This window comes from Papio anubis, chromosome 9 (assembly GCF_008728515.1).
Source record: "Papio anubis isolate 15944 chromosome 9, Panubis1.0, whole genome shotgun sequence".
In the NCBI taxonomy this organism is placed as follows: domain Eukaryota; kingdom Metazoa; phylum Chordata; class Mammalia; order Primates; family Cercopithecidae; genus Papio; species Papio anubis.
Window position 1 is genome coordinate 61778696 of NC_044984.1, and position 14574 is coordinate 61793269.

Consider the following 14574-nt stretch of genomic DNA (forward strand, 5'->3'; position numbering starts at 1 on the left):
GGGCAGGGTGGGGTGGGATGTGGTAACTTTCTCCTAGGTTCTCTGATTTTGGTGAATTCTTAATCTCACTTCTCGGCCTCAGGTGGTTTTCTTTTCTCAAAACTGAAACACAGCTACTGCTTTTCCTTTATCTTCCCTAAGTGCCTTTATAGAAAACATTTGTGTGTAGTTAAATTTTACAAACGGTTTTTGAAAACAGAGATTGCATTGCTGGAGAGCATAGCAAATTCTTTAAAACTAAATATGGGATATCACCATTGATTTCTAAATGCAGGTAGCCCCAGCCCTTTTCATCAGCGAGAATTTCTCTTGAGCTGTCTTCTCCTGGGCCTCCAGATTCCATTTTCCTGAACTCTGGTCCTCCTGCCTTCTCTCTTTACATCCCTATTTCCTCCACCAGCTTATGTCCCCACCATCTCAGTCTGCCCTTAGAAACTTATTTTTTTCTTCTTGCATCATTATGCAGAGAAACAAAGTTACTACTGGTTTCCTGGTTTTCCTTCTGAACAATATTTCAGAACCTATTTTATTTTATTTCTTTACAGCCAAATGGCTCTTCAAAGCATTTTGCTAAGGAAAAAACACTTTCCTCTTAAGAAAAATTTCATCAACAACTTTTACACTTGATCTTAGCCAAAAGGCTGAGAAGCAATCATCAACAGCCTTTAAAATGAGAATTTGTCATCTCCTTGGTACATTAAAGTCTATATCCTTGGTACATTAAAGTCTATATCATATCCAGATTTTAGTAACTAATCAGCATTACTTTTATAGTATTGCAAAAATAAGGCTATATTTTGAAAATCACTAAGTAAGGAAACATAAGACTCAATATGGTCAGATTTTAAGTTCATGTTCTTTCCATCTTTTTTGGTAATTTCTGCATATTGCTTCTTGAGGAAGAGATCCCTTCCCACAAGCAGCCTCATTGTATTTTTCTTTAAAAGTTTTTTTTTTTTTTTTGGTAGGCATTTATTTCCAGGAAACTGTGGGTTAGCTTGAGACGGATATTAAAATTAAAGTTATAAACCTGAGGTTGCCTCTGACATGTGCAAAAAAGTAGGGAGTTTGGGAAGAGGTGAAATGATCACTTACTTGCTACCATCTTTGCCTCAGCCAGAAATTAACACTTGGAAGCAAAATCTAGGAACACCATCTGAGACAAAGTTGTTTCTGGCCTGGAATCATAAATATTCATTATTGGTGCCCTGTCCCATCTCAAGACTGCAAATCTATTCCTTCAACTCTTACTCGGAAATGAGAGTTGATAAATCTCTGTGGTTTTAATGATGACAGCAATTCCATAAATTATTTAAAAGTGGTTTGCATTTTCTACCAGGTCATTTAATCCTCACTCACATCACGTCTCTAAGAGAATGTCCTTCTCTTGTTTGAAAAGTTTGCGAAGAAGTTCCCAGTCAGGTCAATTTTGATACAAAGACTTATCATCACAGAAGCCTCTCGCTGGGTTCACTTCCAGCCTTCTGAAATGGGTATGATCTGAACATGCTTTAGGGGGTTGAAGAACAAGGCATGTCAGCTCCATTCCTGTGCACCAACCCGCTTGTCTGCCTCAGGGTCACCATGTGACTTTGTGTAGTGACATCATCAGACAAAAGCGATGCTTCCAGGTTATGCCTGGGCCTGGACAAGGCCACTAGGGGACTGCCCTAGCCTGACTCTTTGGTCCTAAGGTATCCATCTGTTTAGCATTACATTTCTTATCCAGTTGTTTCCTGGTTTTACCACCTACAGATGTAGAACAGGTGTGTAAAATATGGTCCCATCTTAATGTCTGAGACCCCTTCCTCTGCATCAAAGGAACTCAGCACCCCTGAAAGTGTCTCTGGTCATCTCTGCAAGTTTCCCACAAGGGTTTTATAAGCGCCCACAGAGCAGTTGGTCATTTTGTGGCCTCTCATACTCTTCTGTTTCTTATTTTAATTCCCTCATTTCTCATCATCTATGTGTGTCAGCTGTTTTGTAGTAATACATATACAGTGATAAACATTTGCAGAGTAACTACTATGTGCTGGGTATTATTCCATAGGTCATATACATATTATTTAATTTTTATAGCCATCCTATGAGGTAGGAGCTGTTACTACTCTCATTTTACAGATAAGGAAACCAAAGTCCAGAGAGGGGCCAACAAGGAAGTGGTAGACCCTCCTGCCTTTAACCATTTTGCTATTTGCATGTTACAGTCATGTTGTAGTGTTGACTTAATCTAGAGAGTGAGAACACAGGCCTTGACAGGAGTCACACCCAGGGTCAAACTCCAGCTCAGCCACTTACTCATCAGGTAGCTTTGGCAAGCTGCTTAGCTTTTTTGACCCTCAGTATCCTTATCTGGAAATGGAGAAAATATTAGTAGTTTCCTCATCAAATTATTTTGGGGATTAAATAGAATAATGCACGTAACAACGTGAAGTGGAGTCCCTGGAGTGTTATAAGCATGCCCATAAATGTTAGCTCTGAATATGAGAGCAGTAATAATCCTCCCTGTAAATCTTTTTACAGATTAGCAAACTGAGGCTTGGAGAAGTGAAAAACTTGCCTAAGATTTAACAACATTAAAGGAACAGAGGCTGGGCTTGCAACTCAGCTCTGGGACTCCAAAGTCTGCCCTTTCCAACTACATTGTCTCGCTGACCACGAGCTCAGTTGATGCTGAAGACCTGTGGTAGGTGCTATTTGGGATATGGTTTTGATCAAGAGATGCCCTGATCTTGTACACCATTACCTGTAATAAGGGCCATGTGTGAAAAGTTCCACCCGAGTGGACTAAATGACAGGCTGCTGGAGGGCTGAGCAGAGAGGAATCACGTGACTGTGAACGCAGATCATTTCTGGGTAGTCTCAAACCTTTGGCTGAGTGCCTAAATCTTCATTTCACCTCTTGCTGTGAAACTCTTGTTTTTCTTTAAACCCAAGAGTCCAACTCCACGTGTAATACAATATCATGTAAATGAGGGTAACCTTGGAAGGCAGGCTGCTTGTCATACTATAGTGGCTTTGTTGCTATAATGAAAACCACATGCTTCATGGTACTTTTAGACTAGTTAATATTAGCAGGTCAGCTGCATTTTTATTTAGCTATTGCTATTCCAGCTGTGCTTTTTCTGGTTATTTCAAGAGAATTCAGAATTTCTACCAAGCCATAAGCTTTTTCAGGAGAGTGGTGAACTGGAAGAAAATGGCCAGCACTTTCCCCTCGGCTCTCTGGTTTCCACATGGAATTTGTCATTGTTTTCCTGAGTCATTGTGAAAGGAAGACGTGGTTGACCCAGGGGTTTGTTTTCAAAGAGTAGTGGAATAAATAGGAAGGTGGAAAAAATGATGAGAAATGACTTGACTTTGTCCTGGGGCTAAGAGTAGAAAATAGGAAAGAGGGAGGAAAAGGGACATGCCTAACCACCTTGCTGAGTTCTTGAAATTTGCTGGAATGATATGGTCATGATTATGATTATGAATATGATTGTTTTGAGAAAGGGAAGAACATTTCTTTCCATTCTTGAGTCCTCTTTGGAGTCATCTGAATCTCCAAATTTGCTTCTCAGAGAAAGTTTTATATTTCTTGGGAAAGATCTTAAATTACTTTCTTTCCCAACTAAATTGGGTCCCTCCTCCTCTACTCAACACTAAATATCCAATGTCCCTGTGACTGGAAGAGTCCCTTCTCTCTCTGTAGAAAGAAACTGGGGCAGACAAAGAACTTTGCCTCCCAATCTAGTCATGTCATTAAGAGCAGTGATCTAAATCCTTAGGGTAGATCTTTGTGGACCCAGAGATTGATTGACGGGCACTTTCTCCTCTGCCCAGCAGGCTGGAAGAAAAGGGGTATAAGAAAGAAACATTCAGAGTTCCTTATAACAATCTTAAGGGCAAAGACCTGTCTGCTGAGGATTAGGTTCGTTTGTGCCATACTCACAGAATCAGCAGCTCAGACTCCTCTGTCAGTGAGGGATGGGGCTGATGAGATTTTGCTTTAGCATGTGTGTTGTTTAACAAATGTATTGTGCATATATTGAGTCCAATAGCTATGAACAGGAAACTACTTCATTTTCTCTGCCATGACAACCTTGAAAATGTACTCTACTCAGTCTTCCCTCCCTGTCTGCGTCTGTAGTCTGATCATGTTCAAGCAACAAAAATGAGTCTTTTATTGAGGATTATGACTCATCTATAAGTATGAAAAGACCCAATAGAGTCTAAATCAAAGCCTCAATCTCTTCACATCTTCTCTGATTTTCACAGCCCAGGCCTGACCCTTGCTGGGGTTCCCAAAATAGGAAAGGAGAGTCTGGTCTCATGGTCCGTTTTTTCACTTGTTCCTGACTCACTTCTCCTCCCCGAATTGCCTTGCTGCTTTTGGTTTCTCCATGGTGGGGGAGTGGGGCAGAAAGGGAAACAGAAGATGGGCAGCCTTTTTAAACTATCTGGTGCTCTTTGGGGCTCTCTCTTGACTGGCTTTGCCCAGATGCTGGGCCCTTCATTACACTTTTCCATGATGTGTGTTTGTGGATCCTCTGCATTGGGACTTTTCTGATGTACTCGTTACTGATATTGGTGCATGCTCTTCAGCCGACCCCATGCGTCCCACTTTCCTCCTTCCACCCCAACTCCTATCTTGGTGGTTGTACTCCAGCCTCTCACTGCCGATATCTCCTTGCTCTGGCAGGCCACCCTATAATGTGGGCTCCTTTCAAGAAGTTTCAGGAAAGATTCCATAGTGTCCACCAGGCTCATGGGAACTCCTGCATTCCTGCTCTACCCCACCAAGGAAAAGAAGGCTGCTTCCCCTGCTGCCTCTGTCCTCGCCTGCCCTCTTGGCAGTTTTTGGCAGGTTCCTGACCTCAGAAATAGTCTCAGCATGAGGCAGGCTGTGGTCTCTGTTCAGCTATGTCCTCAAGTCTTCAAGGACACATGTCAGGTTCCCATGGGAGAGAAAAGCCAAGGGTTCTCTATTCTCAGGCATTCCCTTCAACGAGCTCTCCTGGGGACTTTCAAGTCTTCCTTTACATACTCGGGAGGTGAAAGATCAGTTTGGGCACCTTCTAGTGAGCCCGGGGATCCAGCAGGTGTCTGTAGGATTGGGGATACAGGTGCTTACTACTTATTGTTTTCACTTCAGGGGCTTCAGCCAAAATGTAGAGAGAGCAAGAAAATCCCATTTGCACCTAATGAAAATGTGTAGGTTGAAAGTTCATCAGGAGTGAGCTTGCTGTGCTGGCTGCACTTTGAGACTTCCTCATGAGTCATTTAGAAAAATATTTCCAGATTGTACTATCTCTGGAAATTAGTGTTTGCTCTCAGAAGGTGTCTGTGAATGTGTATATATCTGCTTCAACAATTATTTGCTAGATAAACAGAAAAATAATAGCCATGTCTACACTGGTAGAAAACTATATATAGCTCTACTTAAAATTCATGCAGCATGTCTTTGCTAAGGTGTGCTCTATATATGTGTTAACTCTTTAAGGCCTTACTATAATTATCACCATGTCACAGAAGAGGAGATTGAGGTGCAGGAAGAAACATGAAGAGGTCACAAAGCTGGGAGAAAACATCTTCCAGTCCTGGTTGCTTGGTTTCAGAGTTCCTTCTTTGGGCCACTGCACTCCTCTACCATGAGGCTGGACTGCACTGAAGAACAGAGATGTTCCCCCATTGCTGACTTCCAGATGAAGCTCCTCTGAATTTCCTTAGTCTGAATGATGCATCATTAAGGAAATGTACCCCTGGGGAAGGAATGGCTCCAAGGTCAAGATCAAGTCTGAGTAGTGAGTTGGGTATCAAACCTTGTTTTCACCACCCTGCAGAGTGGGAAGAACACATTGTTTTGGAGATGTGAGATCCTGTATAGGAACAAGCTTGTGTCCGTGATGGAAACCCTATGGGGAAAGTCTACCTTTTTGGATAATTTTCCCTTAGGCGATGTGTACAGATTTAAGTTCCATAAGAGGAAAATGTGGTGTTGGCTTTTTGAGTTACCCTGGTTGTTTGCACGAGGCCCATGCACTTCTGCTCCTCTGTGGTGATGCTATGGAGAATGAAGGGTCTGGGCATTTGATGGAAGTATAGCCAGTACCATGTCAACCTCTTGTCTGAATCCATGAAAAGGGAGAAGTATCCATCTAAAGGGGATTGTCTGGGAGTTCCGGATGGTGGTCAATGGAGGAGAGGCCTACGGAGGTAGAAAGGAGAACAACATGGTGCTCAGAGCAAGTTCCAATTCAGAGAAGTAATCACCCTCTTCCCAATATATTCTTAAAGAATCTGACCCATATCTGAGCAGTAGGAGAAGAGGATGCTTGGGTTAGATCTTTCTTCAGTAAAGCCCAATAAGACCATCATGTCCTTCATGCTTTCAAAGACAGCAAGTCAGAGTGAATTTTGTGTATCCTATTGAGTAGGATTTGGCAGAGACAGAATTGAGGGGTCCCTGCTAGATCTGCAAGGGCAAGGAGAGTGCAGGCATCGAGCTTTGTTTGGAATCCTGGCTGAGGTGTCTTAGGTAGGTGGTGAGGAAAGCCAGTAGTCTCAGCTTCAAGGGCAAGTGGAGTCTAGAATAAAGGGGCATAGTCTGGTGGTGAGGACAACGGCTAGAGTCAGGCATGGCGACTCAGAAAAGCATCCTGGAGAATGCTTTAGTATGTCAGACTTCGGATGCAGTAACTTTTGTCTGAGAACCATATAAATAACAACAGAATAGCAACGTTTACCAGTCTTCGTTCATTTTACGAAAGCATATAGAAGGCTTCATGTGTGTCTGGCCTTGCATTAAGCTCTAGAGGCAGCTGCGATTAGAAGAGCCTGATCTTTTTTTGAACAGTTTATAGTCCAGGGGTGATCTGGAACATCAACATGATGGTCTTCTAAGTTTATTGATGGGTTCCACACAGGTGCTCTGGGCTCATCGGTGGGTACACAACCTAGACTTTAACTGGGAGAAGAGATATCCAAGAAGACTTCCTGGAGGAAGTGGCATTTAAAGGGAGGCCTGTTCAGGAGGGAGAGGCTAGAGTTGAGGGAAATCATCAGGGTCAGATCATAATGGGTTTTATGACAGCCTAGGAGGTAGGTAGTGCTGTCATTATTTTATAGCTAATGCCAGTGAGCTCAGAGGGTAAAGCGACTTGCCCTGAATCAAACAGTGCAGGGGACAGACCTGGAATTGGATCTAAAATCTATCTTACCACAAAGGTGAAGCTCTTTCCACTTCACTCCTCTCTGTGCTTTTTAATTTGGGAAAAGTTTAATGAGCTAAAATTTGTACCCCCTCAAAATCACGTGTCCGTCTCTAATAGGCCTCTCTGTCCCACTTTGAGCTAAAAGTCATTGCATCCTCTCACGATGAAACAAATTGAAATTTATTTTAAAATATTCTTCACTGATCCTGGTGGAGGCAGCAAATCCCCAAAAACTCAGCTCAGGGCTTCGGCCTAATGTCTCCGTGAGGGAGGCCTTGGAAGAGCTGGGTCACGTCTGTATTCCAAGTGAGAGAGTCCGGAGAGAAAAGCACACAGCAGTTTCTTTCATAAAATTTTAAAAGGACTGGTTTGTTCATGACCTTGGTTGATTAGGGTCAGGTACTTGACATAATAATGCTTAATATATCAGAGAAATCTGTGTTTGCTCGCTGGCCCATGCTCCTGATCCGGCTTCCCCAGCTGTAACTTCTCAGGAGTCAGCCCTCTGGAAAAGCAAATCAGTTTGAGCTGGGTTTTTTTTTCCCCCTCTCTTCCCAGTTTGGTGCAAAATCCAATGTAATTTTGGCATTTAACTACTGATAAGTGAAAAATAAAGTTCATTGAAAGTGAGTGTTGTCATAGTTCATAAGAACTCACAGTCCCTGCATCTGGACAGCTGCCTTCTTGGCCAGACATCCGACGACAGTCTTTCCATTTTATCGTAAGGCTTTGGACTTCAGTCACTCTGTTTCCCGCCCTGAGGCAGTGCAGACCCTGAATTGTCTTAGACAAAATTGAGAAGCAGTCAAAGAATGCCTTTAGGGCTGTCAAACTCCCCTTTTTCCCTCTCGCATGGAGTTTCACACTCAGTGGCTTAGATGCCCAGCATGCCATGATCTTTTTCTCCTTCCGTTAAAATGATGACCAGGAAAGAATCTGAAGCGTAGTCATTGGAAGGGAGGAAGGAGTAATTATGGCAACGATAGCAACTAACACTTAGATAGCACATACCATGGCTAAGACACATGATTCTAAGAGTTTCATGTACATTGACTCACAAGTTGCTCCAATAACTCTACGCATTAGAGAATATCATTATCTCCTTATGACACAGAGAGGTTAGTGTTACTTATTTAAGGTCATATAGAAGGTTGTAGAGACATGATTTGAACCCAGCAAGTCTGGTTTCTTCTATGTACTTAACCATTATATTTGAGCATGATTAGTTGGCCAAGATGTTGCAAGCACTGTGCTAGATACTGTAATGTGTTATATTACTTAACATTCTTAATATACTTAATATATTACTTAACTAGCTTTCGATAAAGGTTTTAAAACCTCATTTTACAAATAGCAAGACAGAGAGGATAAATGATTCACTAGGATTTCACACCTAGTAAGTGTCAGGGCAGAAATCTAAATTATGATCTGAATGAGTGCAAATTCCACATTGTTTCCACCTGAGCATTTCGGGATCCAGACCATCAATCCCAGGGTAAGCGTCACTCTCTTTAGATATGGCTCTCACCTGAAACCTCAGCACTTCAGGAGGCTAAAGTGGAAGGATTGCTTGAGGCCAGGAGTTCAAGACTAGCCTGGTCAACATAGAGAGACCATGTCTCTACAAAACAAAAATTTACAAGAAAATTAGCCAGTCAGAGTGGTGTACACCTGTAGTCCCAGTCACTCGGGAGGCTGAAGTAGGAGAATCACTTGAGTCCAGGAGTTTGAGGTTGCAATGAGCTATGATTGTGCACCCCTGCACTCCAACCTGGGCAACAGAGACCCTGTCTCCAAAAGAAAAAAAAAGTATCAGAGCATTAAGTTAGACGATAGGAGCTATGATCATTTGGGGTACACCTTTGCATAGCGACCAGTATGTAGGAGAAACATACTATTTGGCGAGGGAGGGATGGGTGATGAGAGTTTCTTGGCCCTAGAAATTACACTCCGTAGGCTGGTGTCTACTTAGCCATGCTAGCATGCTAGCCTCATGTAGAAGCTTTTTCTCTGCAGTTCTAGCCGACTATATATGACTGGCCTCACCCCAATAGTTCACAGCCTCCCCACCCCCAAGTCACCATATCTGAAATTAAACTTGCTTTCCTTATATTCCCATCTAGGGTTAACAGTGTTGCCTAAGGTTCAAATACCCCTTCTCCTTCACCTGCCACATTGAATCAGTCCCTGAGGTCTATAGATTCTGCCTCTTACAAACGTTTCTAGTCTATTCTCTCATGCCTCATCACTCACACTGACTTTGTTTAGATCATTCATCATCTTTTGCCTAAATTATTGTACTTGTCTCCCAAGTGGCCTCCTTACTCTGAGTTTTTCTCTCCTCTACTCCATCCATCATACTGCCCCTTGTGTAATTGCTTTAATATGAAAATCTGATCATGTCACTTCCTTGCCCAAAATCTGTCCATTGCAGGCCCCTAGCACTTACATAATATTTCCTCCAACTGCATGCTAAGGGCTTCAGTGATGTACTCTTGGGACTGATGGTATCATCAGAAATTTAAAAAAAAATACTTTAATTTCAAGGACAGCTTAAAATTTAAATAGAAGCATTTTCTAGATCATTGGATGACTGTATAACCAAATGCTGCCAGTTGATTTGTCTTTACAACTGCCTTTGCATTTAAAATTACCCTGGAGACAGGCTGGGCACAGTGGCTTATGCCTGTAATCCCAGCACTTTGGGAGGCCAAGGCGGGTGGATCACCTGAGGTCAGGATTTTGAGACTAGCCTGGCCAACATGGTGAAACCCATCTCTACTAAAAATATAAAAATTTTCCGAGCATGGTGGCATGTGCCTATAGTCCCAGCTACTCGGGAGACTGAGACACAAGAATCACTTGAACCCAGGAGGTGGAGGTTGCAGTGAGCTGAGATCGCTTCATTGCACTCCAGCCTGGGTAACAGAAAAAACAAAAAAAAATTACCCCGGAATCAAACTCAACATATAGACAAGGGAAGTGCTGGCCATGTGACATCACCACAGCCTCTTTGAATGGTTGGCTCCATGCTAGTTTGACTAGGGAGGAGTGAGATTACTGAGTCATTGCTCAGCACATCACGGAGACAACCTGCACTGAAAATATCCCACATGCTTATAGTCAGTACCACATTCCTGGGCAGCGGACATTTTGTTTCAGTAATATTCGTTGCATTAAATGAATTTTGTTAATTTGCATTTAATTGGTTTTACATTATAATTATTTTGGATTTATAATTGCCTAAGATATACACATTGGGAAGTTATACCCATTGTTAAACTAAATTTTGTCTGAGAATGCCTCCCCAACTTGAGTGCCTAGGTAACAAACTACAACCTAACTTAGTACATACACAAACTGAAAGCCTAACTAGGAGTAAAGTCTCAGCCAATCACAGGCTACCAACTGATCAGGCCATGTGCAAATAAGGCAACCACTGAGCTGTAACCAATCAAGCTGTTTCTGTATCTCACTTCTGTTTCCTGTCCATAAGGCTGCCTGTCCAACCTTGTGGACTGAGTTCTCTGAACCTCTTCTGCTTCCAAGGGCTGCCTGATTCACAAATTGCTTATTGCTCAGTTAAACGCTGTTAAATTTAATTCATGTGAAGTTTTTTTTAACATGTTTTATATTTGTATATGTTTAAATAATATAGTAAAAGTGAGTTGTCAATGCCAAGAATGTTTAATTAAATTCTTTTAAAAATACAGTTTCCCATGCCAAAGTCCGGGAAATCCTCACCTGACCAGTAGGATCAAGTGCGAACTCCTCAGAGTGGCATATGAGGCCATTCGGCCCTGTCCGCACCGCCCTCCAGCCTCATTTCCTGCATCTCTCCCAAAGGCTGCTCCTCTTCACTGGAGTAGAGCTTCTGGATGGACAGTAGGGACTCTTTCTTATTCATATGTGTACCTACGGAACCTATCAGTGAGTGTTTACACAATACATCAATCCTGGAATAAATGAATGAACATGTGATGGAAGCCAGGAGGAAAAGGAACAAGGCTCTTTGGCAGACCATTTAGCCAACTCCTAACATTACTGGAAATAATAAAGTTCCTTGCATAACCCCAGGCTGGGACTTTCCAGCCTCCCCTACCTCAGCCACAATTCTATTCTAGAATAAGTTATTTACAGGCAGAGAGAGAGAGAGAGAGAGACAGAGAGAGAGAGAGACAGAGAGATAGAGAATGAGAGAGAGACAGAGAGACAGAGTGTGAGAGCTGAAGCTAACACTCAAAGGAGGAAGGTCAGATGCAGCCTGTATTCTGAGAGGAGGATTCATCTCCCCACAGCATTTTCAACTGGGGAATTCTCAGAGGATCAAAGAGAGACTCTGTCCACACTGCCACCCGTCCCATCTGCAGCCTATGGACTGCTCCCCTCCCACCCGTTTTTAGCTTCCCAAGGAGGGATGATTCACTTAAACAGACTGTTATGTGTACTTTATTTTTAGTCCAGAAAGTATTTGTTTTCAATGTTTGTGTATGGGAATGTGAGTTCAGATCAGCTGATGTGGCAGTTAGCATGAGTAACTTAGCAAGCAAAGCCACACAGCTTATTATGATCTCCAAGGCCCATGTCAGTTCCAAACTGCTATGCTCATAGTACTTACTGGGGGACAGTCAACTGTAGTGGTCCCTATTCTGCTCTCATTCTCATATAGAGGATATGGATGTGCTGTTTAGCCAGCCTGATCCCTTAAAAAGGAAGACTTTTCTTCCTTTCTTCTTTGCCTCCTTCCTTCTTGTCATTGTTCAATAATTGCCTCCAGTGACAAGCTTGTCCGGCCTTTGACCCTGATCCAACACAATAAAATTATAAAATAAGTTATTCTGTATCTGCAGAAAGCTTTACATACGGACAATGAAGTTGTAACAAGGAGGGTGTCAGCCATGGATCTTTCCACATAAACTTGGCTTTTAATAGTGCATTTGGAGACAAGGAGACCTGGGTCCTCCCAGCTCTGTGACCAGGAACAAGTCATTCGCCTCTTTTGACCTTAGATTCCTCCTCTACAAAATGATGATGGAAAAATACCTGCTCTTTTTTTTAAAACATGAATTTCAGTGATGAGGATTGAAATTAAAATGAGATGATTTTGGTAAAAAAGCTTTGTCAACTGTATAAAGTACTAAGCTAATCTAAGGTGGGGTAATTGTTCTTAGCATGCCTTTCCCCTCATTAGAACCATTGCATCCTATATATGTGAAAGTAATTTTATAATAGGGCATTAGCTTTGTACTGTTTAGCAGCCATGATGGACACCCTTAATCCTTCTGCCAGACAAACGTACTGAGAGAGAACTGGGCCATGGCAGGGGTGCATCAGGACAGAGGCAGGCCACCGCCACTGCTTGGAAAGCAGGTCAGAGGGCACGTGCTGTGGGTGGAGAGGGTCCCAGTGTGGAAGGCTGTCTTTGTATTGTGTGTTGAGCGCTAAGGATAGATGGAAAGTGTTTAAATGCAAGATGATTAAGCTTGCTGGTGTCCCCTTGCCTGATATGGATGGGACTTCCCTTCCCATGGATGGTCATTGTTCAAAAGAATTGAATAAATTCCCAGGGATTTTTGGTCACTTTAATTATATTCTCTCACTGCACTCAAATGGTAAAACAAAGCCATTCTCTGCCTTTTGTGAGCTGTGTGTAAACACCCCACTTTATCTATCTATCTGTGTATCTATCTATCTACTCTATTATCATTTTATTGTGGTATGATTAACATGTAAAACATGTACATATTTAATGTAAACAACTCAGTGAGTCTGGGGATAAGTGTCTACTCATAAAACCATCAAGCCTGTAGATATAAACAATCACCTTTCAAAGTTCCCTCCCATGCGTTTGTTATTATTATTATATTGTGGTAAGAACACTCAATATAAGATCTACTGTCTTAGAAAATTTCAAGTATACAATATCATATTGTTAGCTGTAGGCACTACATTGCACAGTAGATCTCCAGAACTTATTCATCTTTCATAAGTGAAATTTTATACCCTTTGACCAACACCTCCCCATGTCTCCCTCCCCCCAGCCCATGGTAACCACTATGTCTCTGCTTCTGTGAGTGTGACTATTTTAGATTCCACATATAAGTGAAATTATACAGTATTTTTCTTTTTGTGTCTGGCTTGTTTCATTTAAATAATGTCTTCCAGGTCCATCCATGTTGTCACAAATGACAGGGTTTCCTTCTTTTTAAAAGCTAAATCAAATTCCACTGTGTATAAATACTACATTTTCTTTATCCATTCATCTGTTTTGGACACTTAGGTTGATTCCATATCTTGGCTATTGTAGATAGTGCCGCAATGAACATGGGAGTCCAAATATCTCTTTGAGTTACCAATTTCATTTCCTGGTCATATGGTAGTTCTATTTTTAGGTTTTTGAGAAACCTCCATACTATTTTCCATAAGGGCTATACCAATTTACATTCCTACCAACAGCACACTAGGGTTTCCTTTTCTCCACCTCCTCACCAACATTTGTTCTTTTTAATCACCTGACTTTAAAACCACAGTGATAACTTGGTGAGTTTGTTAGTTCTTTAATGCCTGCCCCTCCCTGCCTGCCTTCTGGCATGTTACCCACATGCAGAAATGCATGTGGGGGAGGACGTGTTAGTGCTTCAATATGGAAATAAAAGATCTTTTCCAATGATACAGATATCTTCCTTGTTCCCTATCTCCTTTCCTTTAGAAAATGCTCATATCCTCTTCAAGAGATAAAAACCTACACTATTCATGATGGGACAGCACTTTTCTCACTGCCATCTTGAGCTCCATATTCGGGCTACTCATTCATTCGTTCATTTATTCATACATCCAGTACACAGCGATAGAGGTCCTACTATGTGCCAGACACTATTTGAAGTGCTTGTAATAAAACAGTGAACAAGAGAGACAGGGTCCCTGCTTTTATGGATCTTATCTATCTGTGGAGCAAAAGGACATAGTGAATAATCAAATAAACAAGTACATGGAAAGACAGCTTTGGATGGTGATGAGTGCCATGAGTGAAATACAACGACATGATAGAGAATGACCAGCGAGGGGACTATCTGGGAAGGCCTCTCTGGGGAAGCTGCATTTCAGCTGAGACCCGGGAAGAAGGAGGAGCCAGCCATAGACAGGTCTGGGACAGAGCATTCTGTGTTAAGGGAACATCAAGTGCAAGGGTGAAAAGGCCTCTCTAGCTTGCTGGGAAGCTAAACTTTGCTTTGCTGAAGTTGACAGTGGCTGGGTGTCCAGATGGGTAGTCCAGTTTTCTACTCTCTAAACCATGTCACCAGTGAGTGCTCACAGGTTCAAGAACATAGGCTATCTGCTTCTCTCCTAACTGCCCCCTTTTACAGGATTCTCTCCAGTG

At 42.2% G+C, this 14574-nt stretch overlaps 1 long non-coding RNA gene across 4 annotated transcripts in view; it reads left to right on the forward strand.

The window, feature by feature from the left end:
• The window catches only part of LOC110740705, a 259524-nt gene that overhangs the window by 82216 nt on the left and 162734 nt on the right, over positions 1–14574 (forward strand). For all 4 annotated transcript variants that reach the window (XR_002515681.2, XR_002515679.2, XR_002515682.2 and 1 more), the window contains exon 6: positions 2524–5786. This is a non-coding gene — a long non-coding RNA (uncharacterized LOC110740705). The remainder of the gene's footprint in view (positions 1–2523; positions 5787–14574) is intronic.